This window comes from Coenobita brevimanus, chromosome 46, assembly GCF_032717465.1.
Source record: "Coenobita brevimanus isolate Jiangsu-jjx chromosome 46, ASM3271746v2, whole genome shotgun sequence".
NCBI lineage: Eukaryota > Metazoa > Arthropoda > Malacostraca > Decapoda > Coenobitidae > Coenobita > Coenobita brevimanus.
This window is the reverse complement of record NC_136999.1, coordinates 49,417,025-49,428,430: the sequence shown is the minus strand read 5'-3', so window position 1 is coordinate 49,428,430 and position 11,406 is coordinate 49,417,025.

Genomic DNA, 11,406 nt, shown 5'->3' with positions numbered 1-11,406 from the left:
AGAGGTGCGAAAATGTAGAAATGAAAGCGGAATGAAATGTGTTGGTGTGAAAGATGTAGGTGGTAGATTGTTAACCCATGGGGATGATGTAAGGACCAGATGGAAAGAACATTTTGAATGTCTGATGAATAGGAATAGAGAGAGCAGAGCGGCTGTGGACATGATTGGTTTTGGAGATCTGCAGAGAAGGAATGCACTGGCAGGAAATGTAACACTCACACAGGCGAAGAGTGCTGTGACGCGGCTGAAAAATGGAAGCAGCTGGGGATGATGAGATGTATGCAGAGTTGATTAACTGAAGTGGAGAGAGTGGAATGAAGTGCTTGTTGGAGATATGTAAGCAGGCATGGATGAGTGAAACTGTGCCAGCAGGGTGGAAAAAGGTTGTGGTTGTACCCTGGACAAAAAAATAGGTGAGAGAAGTGAGTGCAAGATGTATCGTGGCATAAGTTTATTGAATGTGGTAGGGAAGGTGTATGGTAGAATTATTAAAAGGAAGAGAGATCTCAGAAGTCCTAGTGCGTGATGAACAGGGTGGCTTTAGGAGTGGCAGAGAATGTGTGGATCAAATATTTGCAGTGAGACAGATAGTGGAGAAGGGTTGTGAGAAGAACCATAATATGTTTATGGCATTCATGGATCTGGAAAAGGCATATGACAAAGTGGACAGAGAGGGATTGTGGAAAGTTTTGCGCATGTACGGTGTAGATGGCAAGCTGCTAGGTGCCGTCAAGAGGTTTTATGATGGTAGTGAGGCATGTGTCAGGGTTAATGGGCATCTAAGTGAATGGTTCACGATCGGTGTGGGTGTGCGACAAGGTTGTGTGATGTCCCCATGTTTGTTCAATAAATATATGGATGGGATGATGAGAGAAGTAAAAACACGAGTAATGGAGAGGGGGATGGAGTTGGTAATGAATGGTGATGGATGGAATATCTCAGATTTGTGTATGCTGATGATGCAGTGCTGCTTGCAATAACTGGACAAAGGCTTGGAAGGCTAGTGTAGAGGTTTGCTGATGTCTGTGAACGTCGTGCCTTGAAAGTATATATAGAAAAGAGTAAAGTGATGGTTATTGAGAGAGAAGGTGACTCCCAGTGCTATGTTACAGTGAATGGAGAGACTGAAATTGGTGAGAGAGTTCAAGTGCCTGGGTACAGTGATAGAAAAGAGAGAAGAATGTGCAAAAGAAGTTGAAGGTAGAGTGACACAAGGAAGAATAGTAGCTGGTGCAATGAAGGCCTTGATAAGAAACAGAGGCTTGTTTGTTGCAGCTTCACGAGGCTTTTATGAAGGAGTGTTAATGCGGGTTAGACTATGGTGTGGCATGAAAACGAAAAGTCAAGAGTAAGAGCAGTGGAGATGGGACTACTGAGGAATGTATGTGGAGTACAGAGGGTGGATAGGATACGAAAAAATGTGACTCGTGAAAGATGTCGAGTAAGGAAGTAGGTGGACACCAGAATCGAAGAGAGTGTACTGAGATGGTATGGTCATGTGGAGAGAATGGATAACAATAGAGTGGTGAAAAAGGTATACTTGAGCGAATTTGAAGGAGGGAGGAGGCGAGGTAGGCCAAGGAGAAGGTGGAGAGATACGATGGATGAGTGGATGAGGAAGAGAGGTTTGGAAGTCGGTGAAGCTAGGGAACTGACAAGAAATCGAGCTGGCTGGATGACTGTTGTGAGGAGAAGTGCATAATCAGGGATTTGGCACCCCTTTTTAACGTGGTGGCGTCCGGACTGACTCTATCGGATATGTTTAGGTGAAGCTACAGAACGTGGTGAATGTTTCTGGCGTATCCGATAGAGCCAAGATTCAGGGGGTTTGAATGATGAGTGAATGGAAACGTGGTCCATTGGACTGGGTGGATTTGGGCTGTCTGGGCATTGTTACTCCTCACCCCGCCCTAGGGTGGGAAGGAGGTCCGGATGATGATGATGATGATGATGATGATGATGATGATGATGATGAGGAGGAGGAGGAGGAGGAGGATGTGTGTGTGTGTGTGTGTGTGTGTGTGTGTGTGTATATATATATATATATATATATATATATATATATATATATATATATATATATATATATATATATATATATATATAAGCACTCGATACTCCCACGCACAAGCACACAATAGTAGACCTTTACTGGTGCTACGGTTTAGGCCGGGTGAGATCCCTAAAGACAAATCCCCATTGGGGGTCCGGCCCCTGGATGTCCTGGTCAAAGCCCTTATGCACTGTCATAGTTCTTAACCTAAGATTACATAATCTTGCATACTGATCCATTCACCCTGGCTACGTTTTAGACGGAGGGAAGGGGGGAACTCTGATGTCCCTCCTCCAAGGAGGGTTCGACCCACCATACCCCCCGTAAGCAATTATTTCTTTCCTCGTACAATATTACAGGAGTGAGTGAGGCTATCAAAGGTGTCCTTTTCTTATTATTTTCTTTATTTTTCTCAACACTTATTTTGCAGTGTCCTCTTTCTCTCCCATTTATTTCCAGCACCGGCCCCGTTACTCTATCTATCCACTACCCCATTTTTCCTCCCCTTTCTCACACTTACGCTTCCCAGTAGGCAATTTCCTAAGTCCTATCACTGGTCCTCCTCCCTTTTAACCAGTCTATCCTCTCCCCTGCCTTCGCTCCCTTCCATGCCTCGACCATTCCTCTTCTCCCTTTTTGCACTCTCCCCCTCGTCCTTCTTACTCACGTATCCAATATCGTCACCTATCTAAGCCTGCTTATTTCATTGTTCCTCCCTTGCTTTTCTCTCCTCATACCAATTTCCATACATTCTCCACTCCACCAATTCAGATGCTTCACTCTCGCTCATCTTTAAACCACCAACGTCAGTTTCACAATTTCCAATCTCTATCCCTGCTTACCCATACCCCACCCAGTGTTCTTCACATTCTGTAATCGTCGCTGGCAACTATTTTTTACCATCAAAAAGTGAAGTCTTCTACAAATGCTCTAAGCATCGTCCAGATGCTGACAACTGTCAAAAGCTGGTTCAGAGAGAGAGAGAGAGAGAGAGAGAGAGAGAGAGAGAGATTTTACTCTGTGCTCCCACATTCCTTTCAAATGCTAACAACATTCACCAACTACTCTCATTCACCTCCAGACTGTCTCATATGCCGCCAAAATAATGCTGCCAATCGGTTGCAACTTACCAGAAGTAACCTGGACCCAAAGTATAATGAACGACAACTGAACATTTGCAGCTGATGAAGTCATGAACACTCAAACCACTAGGAACTTTAGCCCTACCTGCAGGGCTTCGACCTCCAAGACCCCGTCGACCTATATAATTCACCTCCCTTCGGCCGCGCTCAGTCATGGCTGGAGAAGAATGGACCTGAAATTCAAACATCCATTTTCAAAATCCATATTCGCCAGAATAAAGAGATTACTGGGGCCAGGCCTATCGTCCTCACAAAGGGCTGGCACAGAGTGAGGTGGGCGGGGAGTCCGTGACGTCTTCAGCCAGGCAGGTGCAGTTGTAGTTTGTTACAATGATCCGGGTAACCTCTACTCCACTACACCAGGAAAATATTTAATGTAATGACAACATCCTTCAAAATCCAGGCTTATTGGGTACTGAATGAACTTTGAGAGACAGTTTGCGTACTGGCGATACACTCATAATGTATTAATATTTGTAATTTTCTATATACTGCACTAGACACAACCACGCCCGAAAACTGATGGCAAACACACACACACACACACACACACACACACACACACACACACACACACACACACAAAAGACAAAGTTATTATCTAGAAGGAATGATGTAGTTTCACGCGGTGATAAGGAGCTTTTGTGTGTGTGTGTGTGTGTGTGTGTGTGTGTGTGTGTGTGTGTGTGTGTGTGAGAGAGAGAGAGAGAGAGAGAGAGAGAGAGAGAGAATCACTCGTGCTGGAGGTTGTACTGTGTCAAGGTTTTTCGTTCATCGTAAATACTGAAACTGTTTGTGGAATGCTTATGGCCTGTGATCGTCCCTTGATTCTTAAATATTTCTCATTATTCACAGAGATGTTTACTTTTTATTGTTTATTTGCTTCAGAAAAAGACTGGTGCGTGAGAGAACCAAGATGTCGAACTTAGTGATAGGTTTTACTGATGAGGTAAGGAGGAATACTGTGTGATCCCTACGATGTTTACTAATTTAATAACACACACACACACACACACACACACACACACACACACACACACACACACACACACACACACACACACACACAAATCGTATTAGTTATCATCGGTACAGAATTTCCTGTGCGTGTTTTTGTCCTGGATTATCGACATATGTTTGTGGGTTGTTGGGTTGTTGAGCGAGAGGAGGGGGGAGGAGAGAAGAGAGTAAAGAGGGGAGAGGAGGAGAGAGTAAAGAAAGAGTGGAGGGGAAAGTAAAGGAAGAGAGGAGGAAAGTGTAAGAGGGAAGAGAAGGAGAGGGAAGGGGGAGAGAGGAAGTGGGAGGAAGGGGAGGAAGGTGGGATAAGAACAGGAACAGGTGAACAGAGGGATGGAAAGAAGTGAGGAGAGAAGAGAAGGAAGGGAAGAGAAGAAAGGAATGAAGGATGGGAAAGAAAAGAAGGTGGGGAAATTAGGGAGATACGAAAGGGGAAAGAAATGGAAGGGACGGGAAAAAGTGGGAACAGAGCAGAAGGGCAGAGGAAGGAGATTACAGTAGATACGAAGTGGGCATGATGACGAGGAAAGTACGGAAGAATTAGGTAGGTCATAGTAAGATGTCAGTGAGAAAAAACTGGTTGAGAAAGGAACATAGTAATGATGCAAGACAATTTTGATTCACTCTGAATCTTCCTAACCTCATTCTTTCATCGTTTATTCTCTCTCCTCACACCCTCCCCACAACCCCTACACCACCTCACTCCCACAGACCCCACGTCTCATCCCCCACTGTCCTCACCCCTCCCATCTTTCACAGAGGCTACCTATGCGCTCTCAAACCGACCCCAGCCATCCCCTTTCTCACCCCTGCTTTCATCGAGCACACTGAAACAAGGTGCACAAACTTGCTTAGGTGCGTGACGTTGTGTGTCGAACTTTCCTGAACCAAGGAAGCCTCCGGAACTGGTTCTCTCGCAAGCCAAAGCCCACATCAGAGTGTACGCTTAACATGCTCTTCGCCAGTCATCATCAACTCTTGTCAGTATCCCGGCACATGAAGTCAGTCGTTAGTGTCACTTGCAACTGCCTTTTACACCACTGGGGCCGGACAATCCTGATGCACGAGGGAAACACCTTCGCAGGTGACATGCCCAGATACCTGCTGCACTTCTATGGTGTACTCACAAAGTACACCTCCCTTGGTTCAGCATACCTCCGTACCAATGGAATGTCCATTCAACTACACACACACACACACACACACACACACACACACACACACACAGAGGGGCCACAAAACACTCTTGCCCATCATTTGTGGCCATACCTTGTTTAACGCTCTGAAACAAGAGCAAACATCTTTGGGTGACCCCCCCCCCCCCAGTTGTATTCATTACTTAATTTCACGTGTTGTCTTCATACCTCATTGTATTATTATGCAAAATTAATAATACTATATATATTTTTCGCCATTCACTTGAGAACCCCCCAAATTACCTTAAAATAGGGGCTGATTCACTGAGGAAGTCATTGGGGTCATGATGATTAAAACTTACGATGTTGCAGTTTTGTGATAGAGAGGAAACACTGGAAATTACCAAAGAACATTATTTGGTTACTGTATTAATCAACTACGGTTTTGTTAAAGGGCTCAGGATTAATTTCTTTCATTCAAGTCTCAAGAGAAAGGATGTGAGGTTGAAAGCAAGCGAGAGGGGGGGGGGGGGAAGCGAGAGAGGAAGGGAGGGAAGGAGAGAGGGAACAAGAGAGGAATGGCTGGTACAGAGGGAGGCAAACAGGGAGGGAGACAAAGGTTCAGTTTACCATCAGGTCACCTTGGATCCAGTGAAGAAGGCAGGTGGAAGAAGCTAGGCAGCCAGTCATGCAAGAAGGGAAGTAGGCAGACGGCAGGAAGGGAGGGAAGTAAGCAGCCAAGAAGAGAGGGTGGAAGGCAGCAGACAGAGAGGGAGGTGGGCAGCAGGCAGAGACAGAGGTAGAAAGCAGGTAGGCAGGGAGGTAGGAGGCAGGCATGGAGGGACGTATGCGGCAGGCAGGGAGGGAGGTATGCGGCAGGTAGAGAAGTAGTTAGGCAGTAGACATGGAGGAAGATAGGCAGTAAACATGGAGGGAGACTGTAGACACGGAGGGAGATCGGCAATGGACAGGGAGGGAGATAGGCAAACAGGCAAGGATGGAGTTAGGGAGCAGTCAGGGAAACAGGGAGTCGGCAGAGAGGGCGAGGAAGAGTCAGAAAGGGAGGAAAGTAGAACGGGAGGGAGGTAATAGGCAAGGAGAAAGGAAGACAGCATACAGACAAGTATGCAGGCCAGCAAGGAGGAAAAATAAGCAGAAAGGTAGACTGGTATAGTAGATAAGCAGAAAAACTGGTAGACTGACGGAGGAATAGGTAGGTTGGCAAAAGACATACACTGACAGCAAAGGAAACAAGTAGACAAGAAGGTAGTCTGGCAGGCAGGGAGTTAGGAAGGTAGGCAGGGAGTATGGCAGACAGGCTGGGAGGTAGTAGGGAGGCAGTTAATAGGCTGGCAAACAGGGAGGAATACAGACAGGCAAGGAGATCAGTTGACTGGAGGGAGGGATGACAAACAGAGGTAAAAAGGGTGATAAATAGGTAAGAAGGCAGGTAGGCAAGCAGGAGAGAAGACAAAAGAGGGATGGCTTGGAGTTTAGCAGCCAGTGAGCTAGGCTGGGAGGATGGCTTGCAGTAAGTAAGCTGGAAGACCGGCAGACAATGAGGTGACCAGAGAGGCAGGGTAGCAGTAAGCTAGGCAGGGAGGGAAGCAGGCAGTGAGGTAGGCTAGGAAGTAGGCAGACAGTGAGGTAGGGTGGGAGGCAGGCAGGCAGTGAGATACGGCGGAAGGGAGGCAGGCAGTAAGGTAGGCTTAAAGGCAGGCAGGCTGTGAGGTAGGCTATGGGGGTAAGAAGGCAGTGTGGAAGGTAGTGAGATAAGCTGGGAGGCAGTCAGGCAGTGAAGAATGAAGGGCTGTTGGTGATTTACTGCGAGTTACTGACGTGAGTAGGCGTAATGGCCAAGTGACAGTGGTGAGGAACGTATGAGGTGTCCCCAAGGCAGGTGTGGTCGAGACAAATGTGGCCAGGACGGGCGTGGCCTGGAAGGTGTGGTCAAAGGGAAAATGTGGCCAAAGGAGGTGTGGCCAGGGCAGTGGTGGTCATGACAGTTGTGTCCAGGACAGGCATGTCCAAGACAGGTGCAACCAGGACAGGTGTGATCAGGACAGGTGTGGCCAGGATGGGTGTGGCCAAGACAAGTTTGGCCAGGACAGGTGAGACCAGGTGAAGGGAAGGGAGGGAAAGGAATTTGGGAAGTGACGTGTTGATATATGGAAGACTGGTTGAGTGTTTTGTGCGTGTTGGGTTTTGTGATCTTGATTTTTGTATAACATGTGTGAGGTGTAAGGCTGAGAGGAAGACCACGTATAGGATGGATGGACACTGTGAAGAGAGCGTTAGATGCGAGAGGGATGTCTGTTGAGCAAGGAAGAGTGGCTGCGCATGATAGGAAAGACTGGAGGGAAATTGTGAATGAATAAATGGTGACACAGTCCTGAGAGCATATTCACCCGCATTTGGTCTGATTAGCTGATCAGGTCAGGTACGGGTAAGGGGATGGGTCCATTATGATGTGGCAAGGTACGGGTAAGGAGATGGGTCCATTATGATGTAGCAGGGGTAAACCAGCTCTGCTGTCTGGCCGAGCTGCGGATGTCGCTGATTGCACTGAGCAGTTGACCCTCGCTTGGTGTGGTGCGGTGAGGATCTGTCCCTTCTTCCCTTGGAGCTAAGATACGAATAACTGTGTGTGTGTGTGTGTGTGTGTGTGTGTGTGTGTGTGTGTGTGTGTGTGTGTGTGTGTGTGTGTGTGTGTGCGTGTGCGTGTGTGAGAGAGAGAGAGAGAGAAAGTAAATTGGGAGTGTGTCTTCCTGTCTCGGCTACCTCCCTCTCTTTGGGGGAAGTAGCCTAGGTATGTAGACACATACTCGTAATGCATTCTTACTTTGTTATTTGGCTGTAATTCCAGTGTGTGTGTGTGCGCAGTCACACACACACACACACACACACACACACACACACACACACACACACACACACACACACACACACACACACACACAGACTGGTTATCAGTCCCAGTAGTAATCGTTACGATCGTCACTTACAACTAAATGAAAATACTGTACCTACAGACCACACTTCATTTATGAAAGAGGTTATCCTGTTCAGTCGCCCCTTTCGATGCTGATGTTTCTATCAGCTGAATTAAACTGATTTATGTTAACCAGACATTGCTGTGTGTGCGACAAAGCACTAGGATGGAGATCTGAGATTTTGGTTTAATGTCCGAGAATGGATTTTTTTTTTTTTTATGCACGAAAGAAGGAACCAAAGGCCGAAGCCCGCGAACCGCTCCCTCCAAGAAAAAACAAAAACAATACAAAAGAGAGCCAAATTCACGATCCATTCATTTCGAGATGCCTGGACACACTGCGTTTGAAAAACTGGAGATCATAGGAAGCAGGAAATACAGACAAAGGGAGACAGTTCCAGAGTTGACCTGTTGTATAAATGAAGGACCGGGAGTAACGGTTAACTCTTGCATCAGAAAGCTGGACAGAAAATGGATGAGAGTTTGTTGCTAGACGGGTGCTACGCACCCGTCGTAGAGGTGAAGGGATGCAAGCAGACAGTTCAGAGGAACAGTGACCATGGAAGTAACGATAGAAAAGAGATAAAGATGCAACAGTACAGCGAAAAGACAGAGGTTGAAGGGAGCCAGTAAGAGAAGGAGAGTTGAGGAGATGAAAGCCTTAGACTCCACCCTATTGAGAACAGCTGTGAGGAGCCTCCCCATACATGAGAGTTGTACTCTAAACAGGGGTGAATAAAACCCGTGTATAAAGTCAACAACTGTGCGGGGGTAAAGAAGGAACAGAGTCGGCTTAGCACACCTTATCTCTTGGAAGCAGATATTACAAGAGATGCAATATGATCTTTCCAAGATAAGTCATGAGTGAATGAAACCCCAAGCATGTTCAAGGATGATGCAGGATAAAGCTGAATACTATTAAACATTAGTGGGTACTCCAGTGGCAGATTGTGTCGGGTTGATAGGTGTAAAAACTGAGTTTTTGATGCATTAAAAACAACAAGATTATTTTTACCTCAGTCAGAGATATGAGCCAAGTTAGACATTAGGTGTGCCATAGCCTCGTCCTTAGTTTGTTGAGGTAACTGCTGAGATAGTCTGGCGGGAACCAAATGGAAAGGGGAAGGGTGGAATCATCAGCGTACGAATGGATAGGGTTAGATGTACGGCTTAAAAGGTCACTGATGAATAAAAGGAAGAGAGTTGGTGATAGGAGAGAGCCCTTAGGAACACCACTGTTGATAGATCGAGGAGAAGAACAGCTATACAATGACCAGAAAGGAAGCTATAGATGAAGGCACAGAGAGAAGGATAGAAACCGTAAGAGGGTAGTTTGGAAATTAAAGATTTATGCCGAACTCGATTGAAAGCCTTTGAGATGGCAAGTGCAATGGCAAAGCTTTTGCCAAAGTCCCGACAGAAGGATGACCAGGAGTCTGAGAGGTAGGTGAGATCACCAGTAGAGCACCCCTGACGGAACCCATACTGACGATCAGAAAGAAGGATATGATAGGAAAGATGCTTATAATTTTTCTGTTAAGAATTGACTCAAAAACTTTTGAGACACAAGATGTTAAAGCAACTGGACAATAGTTAGAGAGTTGGGAATGGTCACCCTTCTTTAGGACTGGCTGAATGAGAGCAAACTTCCAGCAAGAAGGAAAGGTACATGTTAACAGACAAAGGCGAAAGAGTTTGCCTAGGCATGGTGTAAGCACTGAAGCACAGATCTTGAGGACAACAGGAGGGACTCCATCAGGCCTATGCCTTGTTAGTTTTGAGGCCAGTGATGGAAGAAAATACATCAGCTGAAGACATTTTAACGCCAGCCATGAGGAAGTCTGAGGGGGGAAGTGATGAAGGAACAGCACCGGAATCATCTATAGTGGGATTGGAGGAGAATGTCTGGGCGAAGAGATCCGCTATATCTGTAGATGCAGTAGCTACAGAGCCATCAGAATAGAAAAGAGGAGGGAGGGATGATGAGGTAAAGTTGTTAAAAAGGTTTTTGACAAGGTGCCAGAAGGAGCAGGAAGAATTCGAGTTGGAGAGTTGAGACCATTTAGTATGGATGAAATTATTTTTAGCAGAGCGAAGAACAGCCCTAGCATGATTCCAGGCAGAAACATAAAAAAGATGTGATTCAGGGGTGGGTTGGCTCCGATACCTTTCATAGACCCTCTCCTTGTTGCGGACAGCATTAGAACAAGAGTGATTAAACCAAGGCTTTCTTGCATTAGTCAGAGGATATGAGAAGGGAATGTATGCTTCCATGCCTGAGAGAATAACCTCCATAATGCGCAAGGCACACTCTGATGGCTCCCGGCCATGGAAGCAATAATCATTCCCGGGAAAATCAAAGAAGTACTGCCTAAGGGCCTCCCAATCTGCAGCTCCAAAGTGCCACAGACGATGTTTCTTTGGAGGGTCTGCAGGCTGTACTAGAACGATAGGACAGGTTAAGGTAATAAGGTTATGATCGTAGGAGCCCAACGGAAATTAACAGTGTAAGCAGAAGGATTAGTTGTAAGGAAGAGGTCAAGTCTGTTGGAACTCTCTCTAAGGCGGTCAGCAATATGGGATGGGTGTTGTACAAGCTGCTCTAGGTCATTAAGGATAGGAAAGATGTAGGCTTGTTCACCAGGTGGATCAGTGAAACAAGAGGAGAGCCAAAGGTGGTGGTGAACATTGAAATCTCCTAGAATGGAGATTTCAGAGAAAGGAGAAATGGACAGAATGTGTTTCATCGTAGAAGATAGTCGAGGAATTTTTGACAGTCAGTAGTAATAGGAGGTAAGTAAACAGTGCAGATATATTTAGTCAGAGAATGACAGGATAGCCGAAGCCAGAGTGTAGAGAATTCAGAAGAATCAAGTTCAGGAACACGAGAGCAAGAATGGTCGTTGCATACATATACACAACAGCCACCTTTGGTTTTGAAATGAGAATAGAGAAAGTAGAAGGAAATAGAAAAGGGTTTGCTGTCAGTTACCTCAGACAGCTGAGTCTTTGTCAAGATGAGAAGGTGAGGTTTAGAGGAGGAGAAATGGAGTTCGACAGAGAGAA